Consider the following 18,687-nt stretch of genomic DNA (forward strand, 5'->3'; position numbering starts at 1 on the left):
CACTGTAAACACTTCCAGCGTTACATTTCGGCGAATTAGAATAATAATGACAATAATAACTGCTGAACGCAAGTAGCATTATTTTGTTCACTTTCGAGACGTTTAACTGTTATTGTCTTTATCCTAAACGGTGTGTGCGACTGCTCGAGTCAATTTCTACTGCTGAAAATATATTTGAGGCGTCCAGTTTTCTTTTCTGACCAATTGGAGGCGTAGCACTTCTAAACACCTGCGTCAACTACTTTATGCGCCAACTCGTGGGTTGACATCGGTACAAGGTTAAAATATAGACATTTCTAATATTATTTATTTAGTCACATTTAATGTTGCAGTATATGATTATTATAATGTACTGTATGACATGAGTCTGTTAATAAGAAATTCAGTCAACATACAAGGCTAAAATACAGACAATTCTAATATTATTTATTTAGTCACATTTAATGTTGCAGTATGTGATTATTATAATGTACTGTATGACATGAGTCTGTTAATAAGAAAGTCAGTCAACATTCAAGGTTAAAATACAGACAATTCTAATATTATTTATTTAGTCTCATTTAATGTTGCAGTATATGATTATTATAATGTACTATATGACATGAGTCTGTTAATAAGAAATTCAGTCAACATACAAGGTTAAAATATAGACATTTCTAATATTATTTATTTAGTCTCATTTAATGTCGCAGTATGTGATTATTATAATGTACTGTATGACATGAGTCTGTTAATAAGAAATCCAGCCAACATTCAAGGTTAAAATACAGACATTTCTAATATTATTTATTTAGTCACATTTAATGTCGCAGTATATGATTATTATAATGTACTGTATGACATGAGTCTGTTAATAAGAAATTCAGTCAACATTCAAGGTTAAAATATAGACAATTCCAATATTGTTTATTTAATCACATATTAATGTTTAATGATTAAGTCACATATTAATGATAAATCTACATTAATGTCGCGTTACATTATTACAATGTAATGTACGACACGGCTCTGTTAATAAGAAATCCACGCGCCATTGTTGTTCATAATGGCTCGATATTTTCGCGTGGCATGTTTTTCACTAAATTGAAGGCATATTCTCGAGGTAAAGACGCAACGACCTTATTATTTCTTGAATAAGCTGCTTTGTTCCGTACAGTCGAAGTTTTATTTTTATATACGCCACACGCAAACGTTGGAGGCTGAACTTCTTGAAGTGCATACAGTACTCATTAAAACAAATAAAAAGGTCATCATGAAGACGTTACCAAACATCATTATTTTCGGAGTTAAAAGGCCTCTTCAACTTTGTACTAACAGCGTGTAGTTGCGTGGTAGCGTTCAGAGGGTAATGGCGGGTTTTATGGGGAAAATGTAGGAGAAGAGAAAACACGAGGTTGTTTTTTGGATGACGAAGTTAGAGATTTAGAAGGTTGGTGTGTATGTTGAAGTTCAACATAGGAAATGTAGAGCTTGAAATATATGAGAAATTTTGTAATTTGGGAAATATGGGAGTTTTGGATTTGGAAGATTTGAAGAGTATGGTAATTTGGAAATTTGAAGATTTGAGGATATGGAAATTTGGAAATTTAATTTGGGGATTTGGCAATTTGGGAAAATTAGGAATTTAGTGATAATTTGGTCATTTGACAATTTAGTAAATATAGGAACTTGAATATTTTAATATTTGAAAATCTGGAAATTTCGAAATGTCGAAATATAGAAATTTAGAAATTTAGATACTTAGAAACTTAGAAATTTAGAAATTTAGAAATTTAGAAATTTAGAAACTTAGAAATTTAATAATTTAGAAATTTAGAAATTCACAACATTTACAAATTCAGAAGATTAATAATTCGGTAAGTAGTAAATAGAAAATTTATGTAAGTAGAAAATTTGGGAAATATGGAAATTTGGATAAACTTCCACTTTATTAATTCATAAATTTTTTAATTTCCAAACTTACAAATTTTGAACTTGAACTTAAATTAAGAACCTGAACTCGTACTATTTAAACTTGAAAGAATGTGTGAAAACTTATGAAAATTGATCTGCAACATCAAATCCCTTTTCGCCACGTCGCATTTATTTTTAACTATAAGTGCTTTCTTCAAAAACTTAGTCCATAAAGATTTTTCTCAATTTGGAATATGGCATTATCTCTTTAACGCCATTTTTATACCTCCACTTCATGCAACGACGTCAACGTTCGAACTTCAGTCATTACCATTTTGCAAAATCCAATTTCCCTTTCCTGATTCAGGGTATTCTCCTACTGACTTCTTTCTCCACATTGAAATTATTAGTAAAAACACGGAAACCGCAGAAACTCTCTTTAGAAAAGTAACCATTTACATATATGAACTTTTACCGCATGTTTAACGGTTCTCTGGAGGAATCTGTAGAGGACGGAAAACTAAACTCGGATATAGGAATTTATTCCACGAAAGGAAACTCCACCCATAAAAATTACCAAATAATTTATTCTCTCGCATCAAAAACAGGATTTTTCACATAGTTTCTGTTAAAATTAAATTAAATAAACAGTTTAAGTAAAACAAGTTTAAATCTTAATTTAGATGAGAATTCTTTCACTCTTTCAATTTGTTGTATATTGACCTTTTCTGTAAATAGACATTAAAATTAAAATATCTCCTAAACTAATGATTTTTTCGTATAAATAGATTAATACTTTTTTGTAAAAAATATGAAGAAGTATCAGCTGATGCAATAAAAATATATGATTCCATTTAAAAAAACAATGACCTTGATATATCGAGAACATGGAATAACAATGACGCAAATTTAGATGGTAAAATGTGGTGAGCCACCCTGTACATTCATATTCTGATGGCTGAACTTTATTATATTGCTCAAATAGGAGTTGTAAGACACCCTGTATTCTTTAATAATTTTCCACCGTATATTCTAAGATTTGTAAAAGGAAAAGACACCTGACTAGTTGAGAAAATTTGTAGAAATTAAAAAATTTTTAATTGTTAAGCTCACGTGTCCTCAAGCTCCCATGTCACATCAACCCACATGCAAAATCTACGTTTCCTAGCGATTTACGCGTGCAACCATATGCTTCTGTAAATAAGTTGTAATCTTTCCCAAGAACAAGAAATCGTGGAAACCCATATTAATAAGAGATATTCGAGATTGTTTAATATAACATTCATGAGTATAATAGTATACACCGCGTGATAGGGTGTTTCTCGAGAACATGGAAATATGGAGTGCAAGAATAAGAGGGGTAACTTTGTACCAAGGGCACCATGAATAAGAACTATCTCGCCTGCTAAGATGACACTCCGAGAAAAATATCTTTTGTTGTTTTCCCCGCGTAGAATGTCTTCCACAGCTTTCTTTGCATTTCCGGCCAGACGACCGTATTGTGTGGCGAGTTTACCGAAACATTTCTCTTGCTATACTTTTATAAGAAGCTTACCGTTATGTTTTATGTTTAAGAGATGTACCATTATTTCTTTTGCTCGCCTTTGAGGGTTGTATTACTCCCTTTAAACAAGAAAATTGAATATTGTTTTGTGTTATCAACTTCGATTTTACTTGACATAAAGTAACATAACTGGTACTTGTATTTAGCAGTTGTACTTTAGTTACACTTTTGTGACTTACTAAATCTTTTTGTAATAAATGACTCATGTTTCTATTCTGTCCTTTCTATTATGGAATTCTGTATTTTTAATATTGTATGACTTTTCTCTGTTGAGATATAATAATGGGAATTTTAACTTGTCCAAATTACTGTACTCTTTATCACAAAGCCAGTCGTATATCAAACATTTTTGCAAATTACACAAATTAAATATTTATCTTCTATTACTATAAAATATTCCATGTGAATCTTTGTCCTATGTTTTGTTGTTTTAATATTTTCATGATTCCATTTTATTTTACTTATACTCAATGTCGAGTTTCACTTTACGTCCAAATTATTTTTCCGAACGAAGCAAAAGAGTTTGCAATAAAATAAGGAATGCAACAGAGACAGAGAAACGTTTTCGCTCATAATAAAAGTTTTGGAACTTCCTAGTAAATATGGGCGTGTACGATTGTTTTAAGTTACTGGAATATTAAGAGAGAGCAATGAGCACTGATCCGAAAAAATAGATAAAAGCGTTGCTAGTTTGCGAGGATGAGTGATAGGGAAATCCAGGATTTCCCGAGAGATGGTGAATTGTGGAGAAGCGGACGGATATTGTGGAATATTTGTCATCTGTTTTCCTGCAAACAGTTTCCACAGGCGAATCATCAGCGCCAACCCTGTTCGAGGTCTGCGTCAATCATTTCAAACGATAAAATTAAGAATTTCTATGACGAAAAATTGTGGAGCGAAATTTCGCGGAAATGCGATGCCTGTGTTCCTCGAAATTTTTATCAAATAGCAGACTTTCATGTTACTGTGGTATATTGTTTATGAATTTTAAAATTGATATTACTCCCCGTGTGTTAAAATTTGGAGATTTTCAAATTGATATTTCTGAATTAAGAATTTTGTAAGTCTTTAAAATTGATATGTCCATATTTAGGAATTTTAACATTTTCAAATTGATAATTCTGAATTAAGAGTTTTACAAATTTAAAAATTGATATATCTATATTTAGGAATTTCAACATTTTCAAATTGATATTTCTGAATTAAGAATTTTGTAAATGTTCAAACTGATGATTTTAAAAATGATATTTCTCAAACCAGCACATTTTACAACAAAACAATACAATAATATTTGCATTACTCTATATATTTTATGCAAACTAAATTTTTATTATGACCGTCGCTCCAATTCGTTTCATCAATAAAGAACATAAATTATCGATAAATACATACGCGCGAAATAAACCAAATGCCTTGCTGTTTCTTTCCAAAGCTTAACAAATATTCGCGTATCCGGTTAATAACTGAAAAAACATTTCAATGCACCATTGTTTCGATATATTTGAATTGCATGCACACCACGGCGTGTATTCCACGGCCAACAAAAAAATATTTATTCCAGCCGAGTTTACTAGAAATTTACAAGCACTCGATTGATCCATTTCCCGCCGGTAAAACAAAAGTAAACATTGTTTGTTTCACGTTCATACAAAATGTTTACGTTCTCTTAACAACAACGATACTATTTGTTCCGCGAAAGACTAGTATTTCGGCATGAAAAAATTTTGTTTTGTCCCACGAAATAGTATGCAGCGACTATTTATTGTCGCTTGTTGATATGATTAGTTTCTGGATTAGTAGACTCAAGAGTATTCATAGTCTAAACTTTTAGTTTGTTGCTATAATACTTTTTAAAACGCTGTTGATGACATCTTTCAAAACGCTATTGATTTCGAACGTCATCTTTTATTTTTGTGGTCGTCTAGTTTCAAACTAAATACATAGTTGCAACGCGTTTTCGTGTTCGATCAAAAGAAAAACGCGAGTGTGTCTTATGAAAACTTACGACGACTATGTCCTAACGCAATACTTGTTTTGGTTCTACTTTGGTACAAAACAAAAAAAGTCATGGGTTGACACAACCATCATCGACAGCAAGAATCGATTCGGAAGACAATGCTATTTGGATTCAGGTGTCATCATGAGCTGAAACCGCGTGAAAACAGTTAATACCCATCGCTACCGTCAACGAATAATCAGTTTGAACCACGCATTGATCGAACAGCATCCATATTGTGCTAGAAGACACGGAACAGTGATTTTGCAACGCGACACTGCATCACACACAGCGAAAACGGTTAAAGGCACAATTTCTGCACTTGGTTGGTACTCTTACCCCTCCTTCCACACTCACCAGACTTGGCCCTTTCGTTCCACTTGTTTTCGTCAGTGGCTCACGTACTTTTCCAGGAACAACAGCTAAGATGTCGAAAAATCGATGGTTTCTCTCAAAATGTGAATAATTTTTTGGGGAGAACAATTTGAAGATGGCAAAATGTATAGCTAGCGTTGATACATTGAATAAAGCATTTTGTCCTTTTTCCCAAATTAGAATTATTTTTTTTTAAATTAAGAATTGGAAATTATTAAGTACTCGGTACATTTGATAAACCTGCAAATTTAGATTAGAAGAAATTCTCAAAATTCCAAATGAAAGGCACTCGTACAAATTCTGTGCCACAGCAGAAAATTGATCAAATAGTTCCACGTTTTAAAATCAGGCACCCGGTTATTTTTCATTATGAAATACATACTTTCATCGATAGTTTACAGATTGTTTAGATGCAATATATTCTTGCACGCCGTAATTACTAGCTCGTCGTTAGGGAATTTATCGTAGAAATTCTATTAAATTGGCGATTGAGGTATATCCGTGCACATTCTTTTGAACCTGCTCGAAGCTTAATAGCTATTTGCGTTATAAAATGCCCTAAGTGTATAATTGAAATAAAAGGTATAGCTTCAATATTACGTCAATCTTACATTATATCTCCTCTCCACAGTAATTTACAAGTAGAAATTAGATTTCGTGATGGTTCTTTTAAATAGCATAACGCTTTAACACATACGAAAGTTTTAATTGGAATGTATAAAAAGTTACCGAAACACCCGACCGTACTTTAAAAATTAAAATTCAGCCTGAAGGAAATAGAATAATGAAAAAGTTTGCGCGAACTATTTTTATGCAAATTTTTGAGAAACAACAGAAAAGACGTTCTGGTTAAACAAAGCGGCACAGTTTTCTGTGGCGCAAAGTGGTATAAACGCGGCTAGGGAGATAAACAAAATGTTTGTTATCATTGGCGCTGGAAAGAGTGGCTTCGGGCGGGAATACTTGTGTCATCGTCCGATTTGCAGTATGGCGAATACTAGCTCTTGTACTATTAAGTATTATTGTATCGTTCACGATCCGAAATTTGGAAATCGGAGGTATTGATAATATTTAGTTTGTAGTATATCATTGTCAAATTATTAAATTGTTAAATTGTTGAATTGTCAAATTGGAAAATTGGAAAATTGTCAAATTGGAAAATTGTGAAATGGTCAAATCGTCAAATGGTTAAATGGTCAAATGGTCAAATGGTCAAATGGTCAAATGGTCAAATTGTTAAATAGTCAAATTGTCAAATTGTCAAATTGTCAAATTGTCAAATTGTCAAATTGTCAAATTGTCAAATTGTCAAATTGTCAAATTGTCAAATTGTCAAATTGTCAAATTGTCAAATTGTCAAATTGTCAAATTGTCAAATGGTCAAATTGTCAAATTGTCAAATGGTCAAATTGTCAAATTGTCAAATGGTCAAATTGTCAAATGGTCAAATTGTCAAATGGTCAAATTGTCAAATTGTCAAATTGTCAAATTGTCAAATTTTTAAATTTTCAAATTGTCAAATTGTCAAATTGTCAAATGGTCAAACAGCCAAATTGTCAAATTGTCAAATTGTCAAATCGTCAAATCGTCAAATTATCAAAATGTGAAATTGTCAATTTATCAAATTTATGGATTCCTAACTAAAGTTTTCAAATTTCCATATTCACCAATTCCCAAATTCTCAAATTTTCAATTTTCTAAATTCTCAGGTTCTGAAGTTCCGACACTCCTATATTCCTAGGTTCTCAAATCCCCACATTTTCCAAATCCTAAAACTTTTAATTTTCCAAATTCTCAAAGTCATATTTTCAAATCTGCAGCTTCCCAATATTCCAAGTTTCTCAATCTAAGTATTTTAGCTCTTCATATATTCCTAACACATCACTCTCCGAATAAACATTTATGAAGCTCCCTATTTATTACACCAAAAATATCTTCCTCTATTATCAAAATTTAGCTTTCGCTCTTCCCGTTCATATGTCATCGAACTTCTAAAATTATACCAGCATTTCGCATTTAGACGTGACTCTCGAATCTCATATTTGCATCCGAACGAAGCCACACGTCCCAGAAACGTCAGTTTAAGAACCGCAGGATCCATACTGCTTACATCCATTGACATGTTACGTCGCATATCATCGAACGTATCAATAGTATTTTCATATGCAGGGTGCGTTCGAATGCAAACCTTTGGTCCATGACGTTCCTCCACGCACGATGGATCGACATCGAAATTGAACGTCGAGGTCGATACTCTCCGAAAAGTTTTTACGTCAAAAACCAAAAGATATACGAAGCATGTCACTTCGAAACTGCGCGTTATCGAGTTTTCCGCTACAACTCGAGTACTACCTTGCAGCAACGTACTCACGAAGTTTCTTCGGGAAATTAACGAAATCTTCGAAGTTACCTCGATCGACAAGTTGCTGCAAGTTGATTAAAATGTTTGGGCGAAAGATGTGTCACTTAAGATATATCGCTTAAATCACTTTACTTCGTTAAGGAATTTTTTCCTTTTCGAAGTTGAGTTGCCCTTAATAGCCAAGTTGATTTATCAGGAGCGAGAATTAAACAGTTACGGATGGAAATTGATAGTGCAGGTTTCCTGTAGGGGGAATGAAGTTGAAGGATGGAGTCATGTACCGATGTCAGTTGGCGCGGGAAGAGAACACATGTGTTTAGAAGAGCATTTCCAAATCCTTACATTCTTGAATCTCTATGTTCTTGAACTCCTATAATTCTGAATGCATTTCCAAAGCTCCACATTTCCAAATTCCTTCATTTATCAATTCTTGTATTCACGAATCAATATATTCCTAAATACCTCCAGTCTCAATCATATTTTCAAACTCTTACATACCCAAGTGGCTATATCTCCAAATTCCTATGTATTAAAGACGCCACGTGCTAGAATCCCCATGTCCCCAAATCGGAACATTTCCAAATTGCTATGTCCCCAAATTGCTATGTCCCCAAATTGCTATCTCCCCAAGTCGCTGTCCCCAAACTACTACGTCCCTAAGTCGGTACAGTAAATTAATTATCCTCCAATTTTCTTCTTTACGCAATTATACATTAAAATACAATGAACAGAAACTTTCAATGAAGTGATATTAATAATTGTTTCCGTATCTGTAGTACTTCTTATGTCTTCAACAGAATTCCAGCAATTTTCCAGCGAAATACGCGAAAAGTCACGGATTTGCTTACCAGCGCAATAATTCGCAATAATCAGTGAACGTAGTAAGCACATTAATGCGCCTCTCCAATCTGCTTCTCACTTTATTACTACCTGGAACTAATGATACTAATTCAAAATAAGCATATTAACACATCTCTCCAATTTTACCATTCACCTCTCGCCCCAACAATCCCGAAAGTTCAAAGGACCGTCTAACAACGCACTCCTGGAAACTTGGCTACATTTCTCAGGTGTATTAGTTTCTACTTCCTTTAGCTATTCAGAACACACTACCACCACTGTATTACCATTAACATGAAACATAATTTCCTTTTCATATCGATCAGACTGTGCAATCGTTGCTATCTGTGATCTTCATTCGTGATAAATATTAAATGATAGGAAATTATTTGAATGTTTGAAGATTTGGGATTTTTTAAATTTAAGTTGGGCGATATGGAAATTTAGGAAATTTTGTTCTAGAATTTTGGGGTGTGGAAATTTTGCCCATTTGGAAATTTGGAATTTTGGAAATGTGGAATTCTGGAAATTTGGAATTTTGGAAATTTGGAAATGTGGAATTTTGGAAATTTGGAATTTTGGAAATTTGGAATTCTGGAATTTACAAAATTTGGAAACTTGGAAATTGGAATTTTGCAATTTTGGTAATTTGAAATTTTGGAATTTCAGGAATTTTGGAATTCTGAAGTTTTCGGAAGTTAAAAATTTTGAAATTCGAGGAGCTTAGGGAGTTTGGGGAATTTTGGGATTTCAGAAATTTAGGGAATTTTGGAAATTTGAAATTGTGGAATTTGGAGGATTTGGGGAATTTAGGGAATTTTGGGGACTTAGAAATTTGGAAATTTAAAAATTGGAATTTTGAAAATTTGAAACTTTGGAATTTGGGGGATTTAGGTAATTTATAGATTTTAGAAATTTAGGGAAATTTGGGGATTTTAGAAATTTGAAATTGTGGAATTTGGGGATTTTAGAAATTTGGAAATCGGAATTTTGAATATTTGAAATTTTGGAATTTGGGGAATTTTTAAATTTGGGGAATTCTGGAATTTTGGAAATTTGGAATTTTGGTAATTTAGAATTTTGGAATTTTGGAATTTCTGAAATTTGGAATTTGGGAAATTTAGAGAATTTTGAAATTTGGGGAGTTCTAGAAATTTGGAATTTTGGAATTTTGGAAGTTTGGAAGTTTGGAATTTTCGAAATTTGATAATTTAATAATTTGGTAATTGATAATTTGGTAACATTGTAATGTGGTAATTTGGTAACTCGATAATTTAGGAATTTGGATATTTTGTAACTGGGTAACTTGGTAATTCGGTAATTTGTTACTTTGAGAATTTGAAATTTCCCTATTTTTTGTAGTTAGGAATTTAGGAATTTAAGAATTCAGGAATGTAGTAATTTTGTACTTTTGTAATTTTATAACTTTGTAAAAAAGTTTGTCGAATTTGAAGAAATTAGACAATTCGTGATTTGGTCATTTGGACCTTGCAAAGTTTGAGAATTTAAGAATTCAGGAATAATATTTAAGAGCTTACAAATTTAAAGATTTGAGATTTTTTTGAAATTCTGAATTTAAGAAACTGCTAATTTATAAATATGTGAAATATCAGAAGATTAAAAAGTTGGAAATTCGTACATCAAATCAGCTCTTCACCTTGTTTATCGCTAAATTCCAAAAAGCTCGAAGAGCACTCAGTAGAACGCACTTAAAAACTTACAAACTGCAAATCGCCCAAGGCTGCAGTTATGGCAAAAGCTTTCCCTCTCATAAAACCAGCAAAAATTCTGAATGACGGCTCCAATTTACGATAAATTGTAAGTACCGCAAGTGTATTAACGCACCGGTTCAATTTACCTTTCACCTCACCTACTTTTAGGCGATATAAAGTTCGAGTAAGACCACCTAAGAGCATATCCTTAGCAACTTACAAACTTCATATTATCTCATGTTGAATTCATCAGTGCAAACTTTCCTCTGAACCATGAAACTTGCAAAAATTCGAGCTATCGATTCTTGTAAACACAATAAGTACATTAACGCGCATACTCAACGAACCCTTCACTTTTTCAGTGTACACACGTGTACTTAGTCTGTGTACCTAAAAAAAGTTCAAATAAGACCACTCTACTGCGCAACCCGTAGCAATTTATAAATTTCACATCCTCTCATGCTTGATTTATGATGCTAACTTTTTCCTATAAACATACAATCCGCAAACATTGTAAATAATACTGTGTGTGATAAATTGTGGACATGGTATCTACATTAACACATTTGTTTGGATGAATTTTCAGATACCTTTGAATTTTAGCAAACTGAGGTAAGATCTGATAGTACAATGACAATCCATGTTAAGAATTCATATTTTTACATAATTTGTGTTAGGTCAAAAATTCGTAATAATTTAAAATATTTTTAAATAAATGATAGTTTATAATAAATTGCAAAAATGTGTGTATAATACTTAATGTTTTGTTCAGTCTTTTGTTTAACCTATCTGATGAAATTTGCTGCCATAAATTAAGTAAGATGACTGTGGAAATTTTCAGACGTTAGCATTTTATACAACTTCTTCATCGATAATAAATCGTAACATCTAGAGATTTAACATTCAATCTTTAACTTCAGACTAGCTTCAAGTGTTCAAACAAAGCTGCGATGTACTCATCGAAGTTCCGATAGTGTTGGTTCTATCTGTGCAAACTTATGCTTGATGTAAGACTTGAAAAGATTGTATGCTCAGGTGTTGGACGCAGCTGTAACAATTTTCCTCTACGTAAAAGTCGAACTTCTTAACAATGACAGTTTACATTAATTGCAAGTAGCTTAACATCATGTCTAATTGTTTACTTGATAAAACAAGTGAAAATCTTGTTAAAATTTTTAGATTTTAGAAAGATCAAGTAAGATTAAATTTGCAACGAGACTCAAATACTGAGCACACACAAATAAAGTTTGCAAATAATAAACGTAATCTACAATAAATCGCGATAACATAAGTAGCATATCACTTAACATTATGTCCAAGTTTATATGTAATTCAGCTCCGGACTTATGGAACATCAAACAACTCAATGGGGCAGCCATAACAATAACGTTCTATAAAACTTTAAATCTTTCAAATAACGATTGCTATACTAAATCGTAAACACAATAGTTACTTCAATGTTCACTGTTCACATAGCTGTAAAATTCAGGTAGGTCATCAAAGACACCCAGCAGCGCACCGATATCAATTTATAAATGTCTCATGAAACTTGTGGAACTTAAATAACAAATAACAACGTAAAGTAAATAACAATTACAATAAATTACAAATATAATAAGTAGCACATCACATGCCTTTGTATTAACAAAGGCATTGCATAATATAAGAACATGAAAACATAGTAATTCAATTTTATTTGTCGTTGTAGAGTGGGACTCAAATAGTCCTACCATGTCACATGAGTTCATATGCGCCTGCAGCTATTGCAATATATCAAGGAGGATCTAAAAATGTCCAACTTTTTGATGTACGCTGGGACATTTTTAATTCTACCGTGACCTAAAAACTCAAAATCAGTTTTTGATGTAAGCCTCCTTTGAACCTAGAAAGAATGGAATAGGGCTACCCCTAACAGATACAGTTTTCAGTGTTTTTATCGGCGGAAAGTTTTGTTTGATATAAGAGTTAATAGATTATTAAATGTCCAAGAGTTGTGCTTTGTTTTAGCAGAAACGTGTATACATAACTTATATTTGACCCACTGAAAATTCATCAAGACTACCTCATGAAACAGTCATATCAATTAACATCTCTTAATGTCATGTTCAGCTTCATATTTAATTCAGTTCTCAACCTGTGAGACATCAAAGATAGCCACCCAACGGTGCACACATAACCTATACAGCTCCACTTATAAAACTATGAAATAATCGCAATCGATAATACATCGCAAATATAAGTACCACGTCACTCAACATGATGTCCAATTTTTGATGTAATCAAATCTAGAAAAAATGAAATAGGACTACCATAAGAGTTGCTGTAGTTTGCACAGTCTTTGATCGGCGCAAAGTTTTGTCTGATACAAAGATAAAAAAATTGTTGAACGTCGAGATGTCCAGAGCTTAGATATCGTTTCAACAAGAACGCGTATCCCTAACTTATCTTTGGTCCGTCCTTATCAAGACTATTTAACGGAACAGTCATATCAGTTAACATCATGTTCAATTTCATATCTAATTTAGCTCCGAACTTTCAAAGATCAAAGGCAGGCAACGGGATAGCCATACCATTCCACTTGTGAAACTTTCAAAAAACAATCGCAGTCTATGATAAATCGCAACTATAAGTAATACATCATTTAACATCGTGCTTCATATCTAATTTAGCTCCGAATCTGTGAAAGATCAGAGATAGCCACTCAACGGTGCATCTATAACAGTACATATCGCTGGACTTGTAAAACTTCCAAGTAACAATCGTAATCGATAAGAAATCACAAATATAAATAGCGCATCACTTAATATCATGCTTAATTTCATATTTAGTTTAGCTACGAACTTGCTAAAGATCAAAGACACACAACGTGGTACCCATGACAGTCCATACCGCTCCGCCTGTGAAACTTCCAAATAATCACAACGATGTTAAATCGCAAATATAACTAGCACGTCACTTAACATGCCATTCAATTTTGATCCATCCAAACCCAGAAAAAATGAAATAGGTCTAGCCATAAAGTTGCCGAAGTTCCCAGAGCGTCTGATCTATCGGCGGAAAGTTCAGTCCGAAAAAAGCGGCAGGAATTATAAAATGTCCAGGTGTCGAGGCCGCGGATATCGTCGCGAAGAAAACGCGATCGAGCCCCTGTTCGAGTTGAGGAGTGCAACGCGTGCGCAAGTGGTTGTAATCAGGGGTTGTGGAGGGCGATGGCGGGGGCGCGGTCGCGGGCATAGGAACGTCACACTTCAGTTGGGTTTGGTTCGCGTTTCGCGACTGGCCATCCGCGCCTCGAGGCTCCTTTTCACCGTTCGCGATTTCGTTTTGATCGGCACTCGTGCGTGTTCCGATTTTCCAGTGAAGTTCCAGTGAGGTTTCGTGCAAAATTCAACGGTAGCTGCGTTCAACCAATTACGCATGGATCGCATGTACGTGATCGTGAGTGCACCATTTTAGTGATTAATAAGAGACCTCGAAGTTCAACAGCCCGCGAAAAGTAGCGAGTTTGTCGATCGAACGAGTGAAATCCTTTTAACGTTCGACCCTGGTCTTTGAACAATGCTTTTGTTCGATGACTCGGACCTTTTGCGAACTTCTTTCTGTTCTTTGCAGACTGTCCTTGATGCGACTATGATAGTTCTCGCGCTTCTAGGATGCGACACTGTTTTGTTCGACTGGCGTTGTTCGAACAGCTGTGTGCGGGATGCATACTGATCGTAGGAGCATTACGACGATTTCTTGGCGTTATTTGAGTTCAGGATTCTGTTTAGATCGTTGCTTTTTACAGTTTTGATTGGGATATTATTTTTTAACTTTTTCGAGTAATATTGGGATAATGGGTATATTCTTTCTTGCGGTATATTTATTTGGAAAAATGTTGTTATTGACTTTAACGTGGCAAAGTAAAATAAAAATTAGTTGACAGAAAATGATTTTGATAGTTTTGTTGATAGTTTTATTTATTTTTGTAGAAATACAAGAATTTATAGAATATTTGACATAGAATTTAACGGGTGATTAAGTCTGCAATTTTTAGCCCTTTTATTGCACGATTTTAGGAGTTTTAACTGGAAGATAGTTTTAGACTTTCTTCCAGTAATATTGGAATAATAATAATGGGTATATTTTTTCTTGCATTATATCTATTTAGAATAAACATAGGTTGTTGTTGATTTTTAACATGAAATAAAAATTTGTCACTTGACAGGAAAAGATTTTGATAATTTTGTTAATGATTTTATTTATTTTTATTGGAATACAAGAATTTTGTGGAATATTTAATAGAAAATTTAACTAAATTTTCTAAATAGTTTAACTAAATTATTTAATAGAAAATTTATTAAAAAATTGGAAGGTTAAATTTGCAATTTTTAACCCTCTCGTTATGTTATTTTATCTGTTTTGATTGAAAGAATATTTTTTAACTTTCTCGGAGGATAATGCTAACAGATGAAGTACAATCATACGTTTTATCATATGACTAAAAATTCAATGGATATTATCATATCCATTCAATAATATAATCATTGATATATGAATACTACGATTATTATGATTCTAATATAATATTATACTCTTTAATACTTTTTAATAATTGTTTAACACATAATGAAAGTTCGGTAATAGGAATACGTTAATTTTCAACACAATTTAGATCATAATTAGAATAGATAACGTTTTGAATAATTACTTTCATAATCAATCATGCAGTGTGTTTATGTTTCCAAAAATGCAATAAATTCACAGCATATTCGCTACAGAATGAAACATTTTGTTGTATGAATTTATGAATTTTACAAAAACACATTTTTGCAATATTACAATGAAAATGTATGAATAATAACAAAATTATAACAAAAAAATTTGTTCTGTATTTCAAATTTATTGCAAGAAAAATTTTTAATTATTTTAAATGAAAAATTGTAATTAGAAAAGGGGGAAATATTTTCGATAAATTTAATAATGAAATGTGCAAATGTAATTGCAATTATCATTGAACATTTGTGATTATATTTATGAATGGCACGATACGAACCTTGCATTGTATACCATATTTGTACGATTAACAAAGGATTAATTACTACTATACTTTTTACGGTGTATAAGGCATTCCTCATTGTTTTCATTTCTAATTATCTTCAGAAGTGGTTTCGAACAACCATTCATAATGCATTAATTTGCTATACTTTTCATGGTATACATAACATTCCTCATTGTTTTCGTTTCTAATTATCTTCAGAAGTGGTTTCGAACCATTCCTAATGCATTACTTTGACCCAACAAATTCTAGATATAGATGATACATTTATCGAATTTGAGTTGTGTGAAGTATTATAACCAACCCTAGAGGAAATAAAGTTAGTATAACGCTAAAGATCAGAATCTTAATTAAACTGTACTCCGGAGACAACGGTAACCCTTTGCTACTGTTGATACATTATTAATATAATGTAGCACGTAACATTCTTGCTCATAACTCGGGGTAATTACACGCAGCCAATGTTCAATATTCCGAAACGTATTGGTAATTTGCTGAAGCAAACAGAAGACTATATTAATTATAACTTTCGTCATACCATTACTATTAACATTAATAAACGTTTTCAGATATTAAACTATTACACAAAATTATTCAGTTAGAATTTTAGTATAATTTTATCAAACTATTATATAAAATTATACACTTAGAATTTTAGTATAATTTTATCAAACTATTACACAAAATTATTCAGTTAGAATTTTAGTATAATTTTATCAAACTATTATATAAAATTATACACTTAGAATTTTAGTATAATTTTATTAAACTATTATATAAAATTATTCACTTAGAATTTTCATAGCAATGGTAACAAATTTTTAAATATAATAAAAATGCATTCTAAGGAAATGTAAGGAAACGTGAAAACTTGTAATATATTTTGAAAAAAATTTTGAAAATGTGCTTCTTCTCAAAAGAAAGATTCATAAAGTTTTATCTTCATTTTGGTCACAGTGAACGGTTTCGAAAGAAAATTGTGTTCTAAGGAAATCTAAGGAAATATGAAAAGTATTTCAAACAAGTGCTTTTGCTTAAAAGGAAGAGATTACATCTATTTTGGTTACTATAAACAGTTTCAAAAGAAAATTGCACTAAAATTGTTCTAAGGAAATGTAAAGATATATGAAGATTTCAATATAAACTCACTTTCGAAGAAAATTCAGTAAGGCATAAAAACTGAAAGTACACATTGAAAATTATTTTGAAAGAGTGCTTTTTCTAACAAAAAATACTTTATGAATATTTCCTTAATCTCAGAAATCAATTTCAATATAAACTCACTTTCAAAGAAAATTCAGTAAGGCATAAAAACTGAAAGTACACATTGAAAATTATTTTGAAAAAGTTCTTTTTCTAACAAAAAATACTTTATGAATATATCCTTAATCTCAGAAATCAATTTCAATATAAAGTCCAAGGAAACTCAACAAAACTGAAGCTCATAAAACAGTATCTCATGAAAGGTATCTCAGAAAAGTACTTTTCCTCAGAAAGTGTTTCATGAAAAATTGTCTATTTGCTGATCAAAACGCGTGCATGATCATTCCATCCGATAGGACGCGGAGGCAATAAATGAGCACTATTTCGGTCGCACGATTTCTGCCCACAGGCGGGCAAATAGCCCGCGAGCAGGCGTCCACATCGAAGACGCAGGTTAGCCGAATCTGTGTAAAAAGCAAAAGCGTTCAATAGTCGCAGGTGAAATGCGGGTGAAATCCCGATAAAAACGAAGTGGATACGGTTTTCTAGTGACCAAGTTGGCTTGCACTCGAGCCCTAATGGAATTTTTGTTCGGCGACGCGCTAAAACTCTCGCGATTTTCTGCTTCCATTAATTTTAATCCAGATTTTTTTCATCGGCCTCGTTCCTTTTTTCGTCTCGCTCGAATTGCCGCGGGAAACACCGGGTCGAATGTTGCCGATCGCAGACGAAAGTTCAATCCTTGATTGCCTTAATTGCCGCTGATATTGAATTATTTTTCATTCCTTTCTTTCTATTCCGAACAAACCGTATTTCTCTGGCGCTCTTAAAATAATTACTGACCTGCCGAAGCTTCGATACATTTTATTTCAAACGAGGAGAATCACAGTTTCAGATAATACATTTACGATTAACTTGTTATTTTTCATTTAGAAGTAGAAGTATTTTTTGTCACAGTTCGTTCTGTATTTTAGTAGAGTTGATTGGGTCATTTAATTAGAATAAACGTTAGGACGTTTAATAATTTTAGATAATGTGTGAGCTAATTTATTGTATTCAAGTTTAACACTGAAAGTACCAAACCAGTTACTTCACTTGTTCCGAATTTTTTAATTTCAAATTATAATATTTATGAAGCTTTTCTTGAAATCTGTCTCTTATCGAAGTAAAGAATTATTTTACATAATTATTTACATTGTTAGGTTTGTTTTATTATTTTTTTGTTTTAGTTTTAATTTGAAAAGTGTGCATTAGAGACCAGTAAGTTTAGTGCTAAAGAAATCAGTTTTAAGTAATTCTTGAATAAAGTGATTGAAATAAAATAAATATAAACAGTTATTTATTTGTTGTGTACATTCAGAATTTAACAAACTTCCAATGAAATAAAAAAACGATTTAATCCTTAACGCTCCGAGTTTTAAATGTGAATATCGCAAATCCAACTTATTTTCATCGTACTTCGACTTGCAAGTTTTTAAATTTTTAAATGCAATTATGACGTGTGAAAAATAATATTAAAGACCTTTATTCATCTCGGAAGTAATAGAATTTTTGTGACAATTTTTGTATGGAATTTGAGGCGATCAAGCGTTAAGGGTTAAAATAATAAGTTACTGAATTTGTTATTTTTATTTTAAAAATAATCCAAAGAGAAAATTCGCCTTGTGCGAGAAATATGTACTAATTTTTCATTTAAATTAATCA

At 32.2% G+C, this 18,687-nt stretch overlaps 1 protein-coding gene across 8 annotated transcripts in view; it reads left to right on the forward strand.

Moving 5' to 3' along the window:
* Nmdar2 (glutamate ionotropic receptor NMDA type subunit 2) overlaps window positions 1-18,687 on the forward strand; it is a 423,506-nt gene that overhangs the window by 61,053 nt on the left and 343,766 nt on the right. Inside the window, exon 1 of one of the 8 annotated variants that reach the window (XM_076530216.1) lies at window positions 14,010-14,170. The exons of the other annotated variants lie outside the window; for them this stretch is intronic. The gene's annotated coding sequence lies outside the window, so the exon portion shown is untranslated. Of the gene's footprint in view, window positions 1-14,009; window positions 14,171-18,687 lie in introns of those variants that run through there. 8 annotated transcript variants of the gene reach the window in all.

This window comes from Megachile rotundata, chromosome 3, assembly GCF_050947335.1.
Source record: "Megachile rotundata isolate GNS110a chromosome 3, iyMegRotu1, whole genome shotgun sequence".
NCBI lineage: Eukaryota > Metazoa > Arthropoda > Insecta > Hymenoptera > Megachilidae > Megachile > Megachile rotundata.